The 15729-nt window shown below is 46.3% G+C and overlaps 1 protein-coding gene across 2 annotated transcripts in view; it reads left to right on the top strand.

Annotated features, from left to right (window-relative positions):
- Positions 1–15729, top strand: part of LOC135907969 (uncharacterized) — a 435033-nt gene that overhangs the window by 345872 nt on the left and 73432 nt on the right. The gene's annotated exons all lie outside the window — the stretch shown is intronic.

Below are 15729 nucleotides of genomic sequence, written 5' to 3'. Positions count from 1 at the left end.
CACCACGTACACTGGTGAAAGGTTAAGTCGAGGTTTACTGTGTGTACTGAAAACCCTAAAATTTGTTTTCTCAGACTTAATGAGCAATTTATGATTTTTTGCGCCAACTACTGATATTGCTTATTTCATCATTTAAACGATCGCTTAATGTACGAGCGTCATAGTGCGAAGTGTAAACAGCGGTGTCGTCCGCGCCCAGAACACAGTCTGTAGAATTTAGGCAGTTTGGAAAACCATTAATGAATATATGAAATAATAGGGGACCGAGTATGGACCCCTGTGGAACGCCAGTATGAATTATTTTTGTGCCAGGCAGTACTCCTGAAATGCAAACTTGCTGCTGTCTGTCGTGTAAGTAACTTCGCAGTAGCTCTGAAGATGGACCTGTTATGTGATGGGCGCCGAGTTTAGTAAGATAATTAAGTAAAGAAATGAAGTTGAGTTGAATGCTTTGAGTAATCGATAAAGACATATCGTACGAATCTGCCCCCATCTATTTCCACTTTGATTTTGCAGTGAGCACGATTAAAGCAAAGTTAGCAGAATATTAAGAAAGAAAACCAAACTGCCTTTGTGTTAATAGTTGGAACTTGCCCAGTTAGTTAGAGAGACGCTTTTCTATTAGCTTCTCTACTGCTTTAATAAAACATGGAAAGATTGATATAGGCTTGTAATTTGCTAATAAGCTGACGTCTCCTTTTTTTAAAGCAGGAATTATTTTGATCTTTTAACGTCACTAGGGAAAACGATGGTTCTGAAGATTAAATTGACAACGTGGCTGAAATCTTCACTTATGCTGTAAAGAATTTCCTCAATGCCACCATCAGCTTGTCGAACCCATGTTTTCTTTCGATGTGTTCCGAGACCCTTGTTGCTAACGAAATTGAGGCATTCATTTTTTTAAACAGCGCTTTCGGAATACAGAGATTGCTTAATCTTGCGAGACTGCCATATATGATTCTTATTAGATAGCCTTAAAAACTAAAATTTTATTACTCCCTTCTATTGAAGAATTAGGTGTTGCCAGAATTTTCAACAAAATGTTTGTCACCGAAGGACTGCATAGACCAAGCGAGAAACATTACGTTTTTGGGAACCAAAATACGTACTATTGAGGCATTTAGAATGCATCTTGCATGTCTTACACAAATGCAACGCTCAGTGCAACATGACTTGAGCAGCAAATTTGTCCGAGTTACAACTATATCTATAACGTAAGAATTTCCACCAATTGAACTTCCCGCCTATAGAATTTCTTAACCTAAAAGCGTTGCTTGGATTTAGGTCTGCTTAACTGCACCATGAAACGGCACGTTTTACAGGCGATGAGCTCTCTAATGGTACTTACAACAAAAATATCAAAATATATGGAACCGTTGCAGGAGCACTTAACTGGTGAAGTTCGCTTCGTGCATTCTCTTCCCAACCTGAATATTCCAAATGTTTATTCGTGCGCGTATCATAAGATTCCGAAATAATGCAAACTAAAACACAAAATTAGAAAATAAGAGCCATTCAATTTAAGCCAGGGTGACCCTTGCACCAGCCATCATTTGTGCTTGGGATCAACCATACTAAGGCATTGTCCAGTGTCCGAAGTGCTCCGCTCCTGTGTCTGCATCATACGCCCGTCATCTACCTCATCTACTTTAAATTAAATTATGTGGTTTTACGTGCCAATTCATCTACTTTGTACGTGCCCTGTACAAAGAAAATTCGCGAAAGGGCTCATAACGGTGTGAAACTGAACAGTGATCAAGCCGAAGACTATGAAAGATGAATTACGGACAACCGATTTTATAAGTCAGTATTCCAGTATCTCTATATTTACTGTGCCACTTCTGGCTAGGGGTGGCTTTTACGAAAGCCTACTCATTCCTTATTGGAATGTCCGACACACCGATATGTGAATCATGCAAGTGTGAAGAGACGATCGAGCACGTGTTGTGTTTTTTGTAATCTCTATGACATCGAACGCGACCTCCTTCGGAGTGTGTTGAATCGATTAGACAGCAGACCATTTCCAGAGACTAATATTCTCGGGACCACGGCCCCATGCGTCCTAGCCTTACAAGGCGACGCGAGCATTGCGAGTATAAATGAAATCAACTGGCTTCAGTTGACCAATTATAGACTTGAAGTAATCGACAACCACACGTGTTCACACTGAGAATACCTTCTTCCCTCCCTGTTCTTTCTTTCCTTTTATCCCTTAACCCCCTGCCCCCAGGGTAGGGTAGAAAACCGGACGTGAATAAGGTAGAGCTCCCTACCTTTCTTTCTTTCCTTCTTTCCACCTCGTTCTCTATGAAATGGGCCTGATGGTCCATTTCATAGAGAAGGTTTCGTACTGACGTTATGTCGCATGGAAAGGAAAGAGAAAAAAAATAGCCAGTTGAAGAGTGGGGTAACTTTCATAGTACGGCCAGAAGAATTCACTGGAAAGAATCGAACCACTCTAGAAGTAGCCTCAGAAAGGTGAAGCATCGTTCATTTATAGTTTTCCTCTGAGAAAATTCAGGAAATAAATTATCCTTTGCTTATTCCTTCTGGTGTGCCCACTTTGCATGAAAACATTATCAGTGCTGTATAGTGACGTTCGAGTTGTGCCGAGTCTTGTTCTCTAACAAGCGTGCCTGCAAATAAAAATATTGTTCCGGGAAGGAAGAAGCGTGCGTCTATTCACCGATGGCTTTTAATGGCTGAGCCAACAAGCGTAGAGCAACGATAATACTAAACTCTTCTTCGTCGTCTCAGAGGCCACCATCAGCGTCCTCTTCTTCCCACATTACTGACTGTGACAATATTAAACGCCTCGCGCAGCCCCGCGTCACGCTATCTACATACTCGATGGATATCCGCACCATCAGTCTCTATATCATCAGTCATGCGAGTTACGTGCAACAAGCGCTGATCGGACATGACGATTTGAAAGAAACGCGAAGTTTTAAACAATAACAAAAACTTGCGACATGGTCTTCCAGAACACAAACACCGTCTGATTATTTTTTGCGAATGCGGCAGGCGCCCTTCACTGACGTGGGTATTTTTACTGAAATAGAGTGGGCTCAGTCACCATCATTCTGAAACATGAAGGAAGACATTTTGAGGCTGCGTTAGAGCAACCAGTAGCCTTTGAACAGTCAAACTGCACTTCATAAAGACGCTTCGCGACAAGTCTAAAGCGTGTTTCTGAAGAGGCACTCGGTGCAGAAGAGCGGATTGCATCTCGAACTTGAGATCTGCTGACAATGTTTTATCTGTTTTTCTTTTTGCTCTTTCTTGACCAAACGCAAAGATCGATTGGGAGGCTACCAATGCCTCTCTCGGAGACATGCTGGCGTTTAGAGTTAGCTCGAAACAGCCAGGTGTCATCTTACTTCAGCATTTAGAATGAAAATTGAGCGTTTCTGTTGAAGATTTCATCATTGAAAAGAAGGTAAATCAACAAGCTTCAGCGATCTAATTGCAAAAGAAAGTATTGGTCCGAGCCTGCTGCTCTGACAAGCCCATTTTCAATTTTTCTTTCTTTGCAATACGCATAATATTGTCCTTGTCCGCCAAAGTACTGCCTACCATTGTCATCAAAATAAATGCACCTAAGCCACCGTTCTCAGAGTGAGCATGGCGTACGAACCCCTGCACAATATTTTTAAGTGCGAATGTTGCGCGGTAGTTCGGTGGTTAACAAACCCGGCTCTCAACTGCACAATGCGGCTGGGCCACGAATTCGGTCGCCGTGGCAGTGCTATGCAATGTTTTGTTTCTCAGCGCTATGCGGGGAAGGGGAAACTGAAAATTGGCAGGTGGCCTGATTAAGGGGAAAGCCTAATATAAAGCCCTAACGAACGGCATGGGATGGACGGGCAATGCTAAAACCAAGACACGAGCCTTTAAGTGTTGTCGCAGTGAAATTCTGAAGCAGTACTCTTGAAAAGATCCTCAAGGGACACACAAAACAACCAATACTTGCAGGAAATGCAGCGCCTTTGTTTTGCTTTATACAAGTTCAGTTCTACTTAGGATGCATGGCTAGCGTTCTTTCGGGTCGCACTTAACGCCTTTGAGCGGATCTCTGGTATCGAGTGAATTGGCGCGCAACCTCATTGCTCAGTGTGCTGAGGGGGCAAGGAATATATTGAACGACGTCTGCCCATGTGTTTGTCTCTGTTTTAGTTCCTTCGCTGAATTGGGAATGTGCAATGTCCTTGTTGCAAGGCTCGATGGCGGTCCTGTTAGTCGTCAGTATCAGGATGTCGTTGTATTGGGGTGAGGCGTGTTAAAGGTAGGCGTTCATCGCTAAATGCAAATCGCAACCTTTTCCAGTGTGCGGCGGACCCTATTTGAGTGCATCTCATTAAAGATCGAGTATAATCAAGTCTATAAAAATGATAGTCCTGGGAAGTTTAGTACCACCCCCCCCCCCCCCCCCACAAAAAAATACTGTATAAAAGAACCCAAGGAAGAACTTCCCCAATGCATGAGTCCTCACTGATGCAGCTCGCACCGCACTCCGCGGGCACGAAATGTGAAATAGCAGGTTACACTCATTTTGCCTTTCAATAGGCGCCCATTCCTTTCTCGGCCAATAGACGGATGAGGAGTTAGAGCAATACGCGACTGTAAGCTTACATGTGGTATTTCACTTCAGTGCTTGCTTAGAATGCATTAAGAGGCATCGAGGCTTTGCTGTGGCTACACTGCCACTTTTTTCCTCTTCACGACTAAGGTAGTGTTCGCGTTGCCACACCTGTCAGCTCATTCGCGCTATACTTTCAAAGATCAATATCTGGTTTTATGTATGCCTGAATAAGTCCACTTGTTCCGTGTCATTATCACATTTCCGTAATAACCCAATTATTTATATCTCCGCAGCTATGCCTCTGCGAGGTAGCGTACAAACATGCCTGCAGTTTAAAGCACGCTGCATACAACAACGCGGAAGGGGACGCTGGCGACATCATGCGCGCATTTTGGGTGCGTGGAATACGAAACACAGAAACCGAGGAAAAAAGGAAAACGTGTTTTTTTTTTTGCATTCGCACTTCTTTCGCTCGATGTAAGGAGCATTGCTTAAACGCACACTAACTGAGTGATTCCTGGAGCAACTACGCGATTTCCGCCACTCCAAGTCGTAGATCGTTTTAAAATGGGGGTAAACATGGTTGAGTGAAAGTGTGAGGAGAGGGGGCGGAGGGCGGAAGTGTGTTAGCGAGGTCGCACCGATAAAGTCCGCTGCTGTCGCTGTAAACACACTACGAATTTAATAAGATTCCGCGTTTTTTTTTTGTCTAGTTTACGCTTCTATCCTCATTCAGTTCTACCCCTCCTTGCCCCTCCCCGCCCACACACAGAGAAAGAAGATTGCGGTAATAGAGTAACCAGCAGCCGTCGGCCACGTTCCCGATCCACATCAGCCTGCTTAAGCCTACCAACTCCGAAAGCCGCTGTATCCGCGCGAAGGCGTCCCAGGCTGCCCGCGCAGCGCTGGCGCGCCAGCTGTGTAAACGCGCGTGCTACTCGCTAAAGTACTTCGGGCTCACGTGAGGGGTGGTTGGGGAGGCCGGCGTCGCTGTAGTCGCTCCTCGTCCGTTGGCGCCGAGCACACAGAGGCGCCTCGAGCCGGGCAAATACGTGCCGAGAGGAAAGAGTGGGGGGTCGCGGTTTATCCCGCCGCACTGGCGGCGCCTAGCTGAAACCGGCGGCCGAGTTTGTACAACCTAATGGCATTCGTCCCGAGGCGGGCCTCCGTTACCTGCCGGGCGAACTGCGTTCATGTTTTCCGTCACCCTTCACCCCGACTCTAGGTCGCGTGCTATGTTGAGACGTGTAAGCAGTTGGCGACAGCTGCCGTTCACTAATGGGAGAGCTCAGCGTGAAACTCTGCGACGTTGAGGCTAAACACGGAACAAGATGTTGTGAAAGTGCAATGAGCCCCATGCGCTAGTACTGTCATAGGAAGGAGTATTCAGTGAGGCCGTTAACTTCGATGAGGCAGCATGCATGGAAGGCGGAAGAAGGCTAAACACGAAGGTGAACCTTGACGTAATAGTTCTGCGGAAAGCCGCAAGGTGGAGATAAGTAATTAATAAGGGGAAAATGAGACATTCACCTAAACGTAGCTAGGTACTGCATAGGAAACCTATATGGCTTCCCCGAGAGAAAACCTTCGCAATTGAAGAAAAATTCGTCCTGGTCCGGGACTCGAACCCACCTTTCCGGGGCAGCCACTCTACCATCTGAGCTAACAAAGCGGCAAGCAGATGGCAGGCGAAATCGAATTCATCAGCAACCCAGTTTCACGAAATAGATCTGCGGAAACCCGCAAGGTGGAGGGAAGTAAATAATAAAAGGAAAAGGTGAATCTTGTTGCGTTATTTCTCGATTGAAAGAGTGTCGTTATGTAGAGAAGCGTTTAGGATAGCGAAAATAGGGCCATTTAAATTATTCTTTTCAAGAATTTGCTGGCCACCGCTAGGCGTCCACGTTGTTGGACCAACGGCCAAAGAAAGCAAGTTAAAGAAAAGAACAAATTGCGGAGCCATTCCGCTTTCTGAAGGTGCATGACCAGCGAAGCTGTAGCACATTACACATGGTTAGACAAGGGTGCATGTACTTATTTTTATGATTTGGCAATGCTAGTGATGATAGCTTTGCGATTGCTGTGATATACGATTATTGGTTCGGCTACAATCGCAGACAGAACCTTGGCCAAAGTTAAATCTACTCACGGCCGTTGTTGAGTAGTTGAGTGACTTAGTTGGTTTGGTGTGGGAATTCAAACCAAACTCTTCTAGCACTTTTCTAGAAGCATTTCTTGTCTATTTCTCAAATGTCCACGTTGAAGTCTCCAATGATGATCACAGGGGAAGGGTCATCGCGCCTAACCCATGACATAGTGCGTGCTCATGAACTTCTCGATATCACGTTTGTATGTGCATGGAGATACGTACACACTGGATGTCACAACTCTGTCTTTTGTTTGTACGTCACAGACATCCGAACAGTTGGTGGAACTGTCCTCTTGTGAATCAAGGGCGTATGGTTGTACATACACTTTGTCCTTTGCGTTGTGTACCGCAGAAAATTTCAAAACAACCGGCTACACAACCTAGACCCCTCTCTACACATTTGCATTCCAGCTGGACTCTGCCGTCGCGAAGCTATCCTGCTTTGCCAAATATGGCTAGGGGTGGCCTTCACCAAGTCTTTTGCTTTCCGAGTCGAATGGGCCGACGACACCTCGTGTGATGACTGTTGTAACGAGGAGACTCTTCAACACCTTCTCTGTGACTGCCCTTGCAACAATTTACAGAGACGATCGCTCGAAATCGCGATAGCGCGCTTTGACCGAAGACCTCTAACAGAGGAACTTTTTTCACTTTATCTCCCCATCCCCTCTCTCCCGTGCGTAGGGTAGCAAACCGGATCTTCTCCTCTGGTTAACCTCCCTGCCTTCTCCTTTCCTCTCTCTCTCTCTCTCTTTTGTCCTTTGGGTATATGGCAGCGCTTCCTGCTCGTGAGTCTATGCGCTGTTCACAAATGATGCCAGTATACCCATCGACTTGAAACAATGCATCCCCATTTACTAATTCAACTTATTATTATTTAATTATTATTAGGGCCGGAATGCTCAAAGAATACTTCACCTCTGCCATGGGTCGGCCCGCGATTACACTTTCTCCGTGATCGGCATACGCAGTATTTTTGCACTGTTGCGCCACACTGCGTGCCTATCATCGAAGCAATGGGAGTTCCCCCTCGTCCTTCTGAAGCGGTTGCCTTGTGCTGAGCTTCAAACATCCACTGACAACCTTGACATCGTCATATCAAGCCAACTCGCCCAACTATGTGCACTGATCGTCATGTCAGACCAACTCGCCCAACTATGTGTACGAATTTTTAAAGTTCCACGAAACTGCCGATCTCTTTCCCTGAGTGGAACTAAGGAATCCGGCGGCGCGCCGTACCAAAACTGCTGCCGCGAGGAAAGCGGAATGCAACGAGGGTGACGTCACCACCCACATCACCTCGTTCCTGCCGACGACGGGTCGCCAAAGGAATTTAAGGCCGAGCCAGCCCATTGTTAAGAGAGAGGGAGAGTCGCCACCAGCCATCCCGTCGGTCTGGTGGGCTCTTACCGCAACTTGTATGCTATTAACTGCTATATCTGTACACATTGCATAAAGCATTTTGTCGCCTGTTCGTCTGCTCCAAGAGGAATTGTCTCTCGTCCGCAAGCCCGGGTCGCAATAGCGCGCAGAACAAAAATGCACGCAACCATAGACCAAACAGCTTCGGTGTAAAGGGCTCACAACGGCCGAAGTAGGCAAAGAACACTATTCGTATTAATACGACAGGTTCGGCAAGAGCCACGACAAATTTGAGCCGCAGTCATTCAAAAGCGATGCGCGAGATCGACTGCTGGTGGCCTGTCACCTTCTCTTCAAGACTGTATGCTCCTCCTGTTATCGAGCCGCAGTTCACTGTGTTGTCATAATGAATGTATTGAACAGACCTTGCCCAATAGAACAAAGGATACGTGCAACTTCTTAACTCCATGAGGGAGAACTCTCATCTATATCAGCTACCGACTGTTTCTGTCGGTCGTCATTGTTTTCTTTCTTTTTATTTCTGTCACCAACCTCAGTCGTGTACTCTGCAGCAGCATATCAAGATCGTTGTACTGAGTGGTGTGGCTTAGAACGCCCGGCAACCTCCTTTGGCCACACCGCGGGGTTTTGTTCTATACGCGTTTTGAGTGTTGCCACGACGTATACCTTGTCTTAAGCCTATATCGCAGTGCGTCGTGTTGGTTTTTCAAAGACCCATGGGGAGCGATCGTCTATGATGCCGCTGTGCATCCTCTTGTATGCGCGCAGCGTTCACTCTCTCCCTGTCTCTGCTTATCTCTCTCGTTCTCGGTTACGTACGTGTAAAGTAGCAAACTGGACGTTGGTCTGGTTTGCCATTTTGTTCTTCATTTTCTTGCTTTCTAGCCGTCTTCTTTTCAGGTCTATATAATTTTGGACAGAGCTCCGGATTACTCTTGAATGCATAGATCTCCTTAACCTTAATTGAGGCATATTGACAAAGTGATATTTTTGCGATCGGCTCCAATTGAGGCGTGTCGCTCCGGTCGAATCAAATCTTCGGAAGAAAGCAGTCACTTGGCCCTTGTAGGGGACAGTAAGCTTTTGGAAGAGCCTGTATTAGCAGAAAATCGGAATACTTGAGCGGACATTCCGTCATCTTTCCGAATTCTAAATGTCGTCTTCTTCGTGCACTTCAGCCATGTGGAGCTTTTCAAACGCCGTTAGGCACAGCGAGGCACCAACGAACGAAGCCGGTAATCGAACGGGTGGTAACTCGGCTGCCGGCCTCTGAGTATTAGAGCGTCTGCAAAATCAACTAGGCAAGTGTCACGTCTCCCGCTTCAAAACGCTGTTGAAGTGAGGAGAAGAAGTGTTCTTCTTCTCCTCACTATACCTACTGCTTGTTTATTATTCTTTGAGACTTCGGGAATCTTGATATTCTGTTCCGGGATCAATGACTCCTATCAGACGAGAGTTGTGATCAGTTTGTCCAAAGTCTGCCCTCTCCTCCATTCCGTTATTTCCCTTTATTCTACCGAAGTGCACACTGTCCACCATTATTACTTCTTTCACTTCTGCCTCTCTACGACACTGTTAATTTGTCGATCTGCCGCAGTGCAACAGTACGTGATTGCTCACCGTTAATGGTGCCTCAGCGAAATTTTGTTGCGTCTGTTGCAGGTGTAATCAGTGTGTTTATCCTGATCGTGTGACTCCCTGCCAGAAAATGTTGTGGTAACACGAATTATGTTTGTTACTCCGCGTCGAAAATTGCATCCCATGTATATCACGTGGAAGCCGACATGGCGCCATCGTGTCGTCTTCGTATAGTCCTGCCTTCGTCGTTATGGCTCTCGTTGTCTTCAGGCCAGAGATCGATTTCTTGGGCGGCACTTCACGTTATGTGCAAATGGTCCACCGCATTTCTTTCCCTCCGTGTCTTCCCGGAAGAGTTTGGGAACCGGAGCCTGTTAGGGCTCGGTTAATTCCTACTTCTTTTCTTCATTTTTCCTCTCCTTCCACTTCTTCCGCTTTTTGTAATTGCGTCAGTGAGCGAAGTGCTGAGGGCGGTTTAGTGCTTCCAGGAAGGCTTTCTGAAAGAGCCGTAAAGCAAAATGAAAATGTCCCGAGGCAAGCTCGCCCCGAAAACCGTGTTTGTTCCCCCGTCTTATGCGTCGTTTGCTCGGTCGTATACGATTTCTCGCTTAACACTCGACGGATCTCGTCACTCGCTAAGACAAGGGGCTCGAGAAGCTGTCGAGTGATGCTCGACGGCGCTTCATGCATCGGTTGCGGTGCGTCATCGTATCCCACACGTGTCAAGGAACTCTTGCTTGCATAATCTTTCGGTGTAGGCGAGATGGACAACCCCTGATCTGCATACACGTATATACTATATTTTGTTTCAATCTGTCTTCTAGCTCTCCTTCTTATGTTATCATTTTCTTCTGCGTTGCAGCGTGTATTATTCTGATTGCGTCAGCCTTATCTAATGAGCACGGAGAATCTTAGATGAGGCGGAGCGAGATGAATTGGTTACTCTGAATCCTATTAGGGACACAACGCTGTCATTTTTCATTGAATGTGCTATGCAAACAGCTGAACTTAACTATACCGAAGGGGTTTTTGGCTGGAGCAGTTCTGCAGCAGTTTTTTATCTGTTTTATAACGTGTTTGCTCAGTTTCTTCAATTTCTTTCAAGTCTATTGCCCATAGCACATAGCCTTGCTTTGAGATATACAGTCAAATACCTCTTTTTGTGTGATCGCGCACATAAGCAGCAAAGTATAGGTTATGAATTATTCGGTTTTTACAACTAAGCTGTTCATGGCTAAGGTTCCGTGAATCTTTCTGTGAAACTCAGCTCCCGAATTTGATGCAAAATAGCTTCAATCTGTGCAAAAGCTTATACTTCTCATAGTTTGAATCTGCATTTTCAATAGATTAGTTATCAATAGGCACCATTTTCAAGATCAGTAGATTCTCAGGAATATTTCTTTTTTTGCTTGCTTGAGGGTGTATAAGCCATTGCTTAAGGGGCGTGTGCCATTTATTGTCTTACGTTCAGGACAAAATTATATTGGGTAGGCATTGAAATGCTTGCACATTTAATAACAGAGGTGATACGAGACTGTGTGTGCGTACCTATCGTCACTCTTGTTTTATCAAAACTATCCCCCTAAAATATGATACCATTGGCCGCTCATATGACCCTTTCATTACGCCGAGTTTCATTGAATTTGCATAATTATATAGTTCACAATGAAGTTGTAGAAGTTGTGGAATTTCCGTCTGCTGTCAATACATGGACTTCTACGGGAGGGAAACGGAAGGACAAAACTCTAGTCCTTCCAAGTTTCATTAAGCTGATTAACTAAAATGTATGCTCAATCGCCAAGTACAAACAAAAGTGTTTTATTTCGTGCCCTCGTTTGGCTTTGCTGTCAAACCACGTTCACACCATGGAGTGTGGATTGGCCCCCAATTTCACTTTTTTTTTTTGCGGTGCCTTAATTCAATTTCGACAACATAGGTGGTCGAATATGACTGGCGCGTCAGGCCCGGCGTACTTGTGTCCGAACGCTGACATTGTTATCCAGTCCATCGCATGTGCGGCCCTGCTTTCTTGCACCATTGCATATATTGGAATGCGTTTTCTGCAACATCATATAATAGATCACGTAGTAAGTAGAGAAATAACGCTTGTTTGCTTTCAGGCAGTAATAATAAAAGGTCCAGAATCGGGAAATTTAGGTAGAGCAGTGGGCAGGCAAAACTCATGCTGTAAGCTGTACAATACTGTGAAAGCCAAGTAACCATGTTTACAGCTGTTAGAGGCAGATAAATTGAATGCTAACACCTTACAAAAGGAGACGATAAGCCATATAACGAGCATATACGGGTAAAAATGTAGACGGACAAGCTAGCACCCTGTCGCCATGACGTAGAAAGCGAGGAGAGTGCATTGCTACTTGCTGAGTTTCATTTGGAGTAGAAAACTTGCTGCGCTTTTCGACAAGTCAGCTCCTCGACACGGCCTCATCGAAGAAGTGAGTTTGTAAAGTTTGGACTCCTATTATGGTTTCTTCTGGCAATAGGCAGCTTAATTATGTATTGAAGAATGAAGAATCCATGCGCTCGTACTGAGAGGTGCAGGAAGAAAATGTGACAGAGAAGTGGGCAATGTAGCCACTTGATACTGCAAGTCGCACTGCTTAATTAAAACCACATGCTGTCTGCGCCTTCCTTCAACACATATTTGCCATTTCGAGGGTTTGCGAATTTTATTTATTTTCTCTTGCCTTATTCTATCGCGCCTTTCACGTTCTCGCGTGCTTCACCTTTACTACCCCTCCTTGCGCTCTTCTGTCGTTTCGACTGCGATGGACAAACCCCTTGCACCAACAAGGGCACTCAAAGATTCTCACTGCAGGGTGAATCTGAATCGCAGCTGCTGTAGCGCAGTACCTACGAGCGAGGGCAAGACAGGCTTGGCTCCAAGACGACGCTTGGGCTAGTCAAAAAATGTGTCGTCATACCTCCTGTCTGTCCTGTCTGTATTCTTAGGCTGTATGCTACAGTAATCAAGCATTCACAATATGAAAAAAACTAAATATTCTCGGACGACAGCACGTGCGTGTCAAGTCTAGTTGGTGTTCAGCAACCAACGTGACCCGCAACTTGGTTTTACGAGAACAAACATTCTTGGCAGACAGGCTGCGTGCAAAAACGGTAAATAGCCCCCTCTCCTACTCCTCCCCACCCCCCGCTCCAAAAATAGTCAATTCGATTTGTCAAAGGAACGACGCGCTTGAAGGCGCATCATTTTTGTAGTGGCAATGTTTAGGTATCATTTGTTGTTTTGTTTCGTAATTCTGTACCGAACAGAGCCGGCAACCATTATATCGGCCGTAGTAGCACGAATGGGCATACTGTAAGTCGACTCGATATGTGCGCCCTCTACTGTGTTGAGTGTGAGCGGTGTCGTGCGATGGCATAGTTTCCGCGAAGCGCAAGTGTGCGGATGACCTCGACAAAAACCGCTTCTAAGGTAAAAACGCACTTGCAGAATGTCGAGGTGTAATAAAGTGTTAGCGCATGCGCGATCTTGCGCGACCTTGTAATGCGCGACCTTGTAAGCGCATGCGCGATCTACGTTGCCTGCCATGTATAAAATGACGCAGTGGCACAATAAACTTAGTTGTAAGTTTGCGCTTGGTGTGTCGTCTTCTTTCACGTCCGTGTCGTGTTTATGTCGCGCAATATCATTTAAGCAATAAAGTGTTATCCGACTTTAGCCCTGTTGTGAGCCGCAGGTTCTTTGCTGTATATCTTTCGCGTGCAATCGATACTCGAGTATACATTTGGAATATGTCAGGCATATACAATTCAGTTCTTTTTACCAATTTTAACCGTTTTTCGACGTGGACAGATACACACATCTTTTTTTTCTTTTTTGTACTGCAGTTCATCTGGTAATCGGGGAAGCGTCAAACCCAGATTACACTCAGCTAGATGCAACGGCAAAGAAAACAAAGGAGACAACGACGAGCAATTGAATCGATGCAGGGTTACTGAACTCGCGCTGTCGAGTGCTCTAAGGAAGCGAAAATTGACTTCCCCCTGTCTAGCCATTCTTTTCAGTTTCGTTAACTATTCACGGCGTTTGTCAGCTCGCGTAGCCTGTTTGAGAACGGTCTACGTGATTCCTCACCGCCAGCGTTCGAGGAATGCTTACGTTAAGAAGGGCCGGAAATCAACGGATAAAGCAGAGAGGCAAGTGGGCGTACGGTTACTGCGAGCTCTGTTATAGGGGCAAGGGTCGCCTGTGGAGTCAGCGGTCACTGCCTCCTCTCCTGTCCAGCCCATTTGCAGTCGTCTTTGCGCTCTTGATTACAGGCTTGCGATCGACGTTCGGTGATCTTGACTCCATCGTACATCTACTTCGCTAGTTCCCGCGCATCAGATTCCCCCCATGCAGACGCCTTCCCTCGTTCAGCGGCTAGCGGGAAATGCGGGCTGTCTTCGACTTTCAGCGCTGCACGACAACGACACGGCGAAGAAGGCGGCATCGCAAACGATGTCGACAAGAGGTGATTGTCCCCCGCGTGCCCGTAGGGATCCGGATAACAAAAGCCCGCGTGACTAATGCTGCATTCCTCCTTCATCTCCTTCATTTCTTCCGACCCCCTCTCGCATTTTCTTTCTTTACTTTTTACCCGCTGGCGTCAAGGGCGCCGAGCACGTGAGAAGGATCACGCCTTCTTTTTCCGCTTCGAGTCTTTCGCCTCTCATTCTTGAGTTCGTTCATTTTCCTCTCCTTCTTCCTTCCTTGGGAATTCTTCCCATCACTTTCTCGTTTTGTCTCCCAATCTCCCCCGCATCGGCCTCACTCTTCTTGTTTGCTTACTTTGCGAAGACCGTTTTTCTGCATCTTCAACTCCTCCCTTCCCTTCCTCCCATCCCCCGATCCTTAAAGGTCGGAGACATCGGCGCAGTGGTGTCGTTTTGCAGCGGCGGAACAGAAGAGCCGGATCTCGGCGGCATCGCGCTAGCGAACAGTTTTGTGGCCTTGACAGAGATGGATGGTGGCTAGCCGCTTTTTTACACGAGAGAGCTCGAGTCAATAGCCCGTACATCCGGGGTCGGGCGCGCGATCACGTAGGCAAGTGGAACCCTCCCACCACACGAGCCACCTTCGGACCCTTCCAACGAGACCTTGTTCCACGTCTTTTGTTTTCTCTGGATGCAAATTCCTTCACAAACACGGGCCCTCGGCTCGCTGTGTTTTGATTACGCGGCCGAAGGAAGAGATTTTCCCTTTCACCGCCTTTTTACGATTCTTGTTACGAACAGTCGTGTTTATGGATACGTCTTCACCCATTCGTGCGCCTCACCCGGTGAAACGAAAGGAAGTTTACCAAAGTATAGATCAAGGAAAAACTACGGGAAAATGGAAAAGGAAGTAAGCATGGAGAAGCTGCCAGTGTTTTGGGGAAGACAGGAGGCACCTCGAAGGGGCCCGGAGTGTCGTGGGCTTAGAGGAGACCCGACTCGTACCGCAATGTATAGCTTTGAATTAAGAGTAGCCCTTGCAACCACATGCACTGCCGTCGCAGTTTATTTGGAGGTGGCAATAGGCTCTCTTAGGAAACTGTAAGAGACTGGCCGCGTCTCAAAAGCATCCTACCAAAAGTTTGCGTTCACGCGATCGCTTAACTTTGAAGTAAAATATACTGGAAACATGTGTACAAAGGCACTTTGGAGAACAGTTGCTAAACCAAATATGTGTGCCTTGAATAAAAGTCATAAGAGAGCGGACCTTCAATCTATGTTGAACAGCCTTGAAAGCCGCTATGAACCAACCCTTTTGTGCCAGAGAAGCGCGGACGAAGAAGACGCGGTTCTGCATGAAAATAGCCATGTAGTGATACTATGCCGCACATTCTCTTTGGCTTTACTATCGCATGACCTTTTATCACAGTACAGGCCGCAGCATGGCAACGACCTCGCCTCTTACCGTGATAAGATGTACGCTTCTGGTGTAACGTAGCGAACTTCATCAAACTGGATAGTAAATGGAAAGGTTTCTTTGGTACTTATATCGGCGCATGTCCAAAACATGTTCTCGCAA

The sequence above is a fragment of the Dermacentor albipictus genome, chromosome 1 (genome assembly GCF_038994185.2).
Source record: "Dermacentor albipictus isolate Rhodes 1998 colony chromosome 1, USDA_Dalb.pri_finalv2, whole genome shotgun sequence".
In the NCBI taxonomy this organism is placed as follows: Eukaryota; Metazoa; Arthropoda; class Arachnida; order Ixodida; family Ixodidae; genus Dermacentor; species Dermacentor albipictus.
This window is presented reverse-complemented; position numbering and strand designations above follow the sequence as displayed.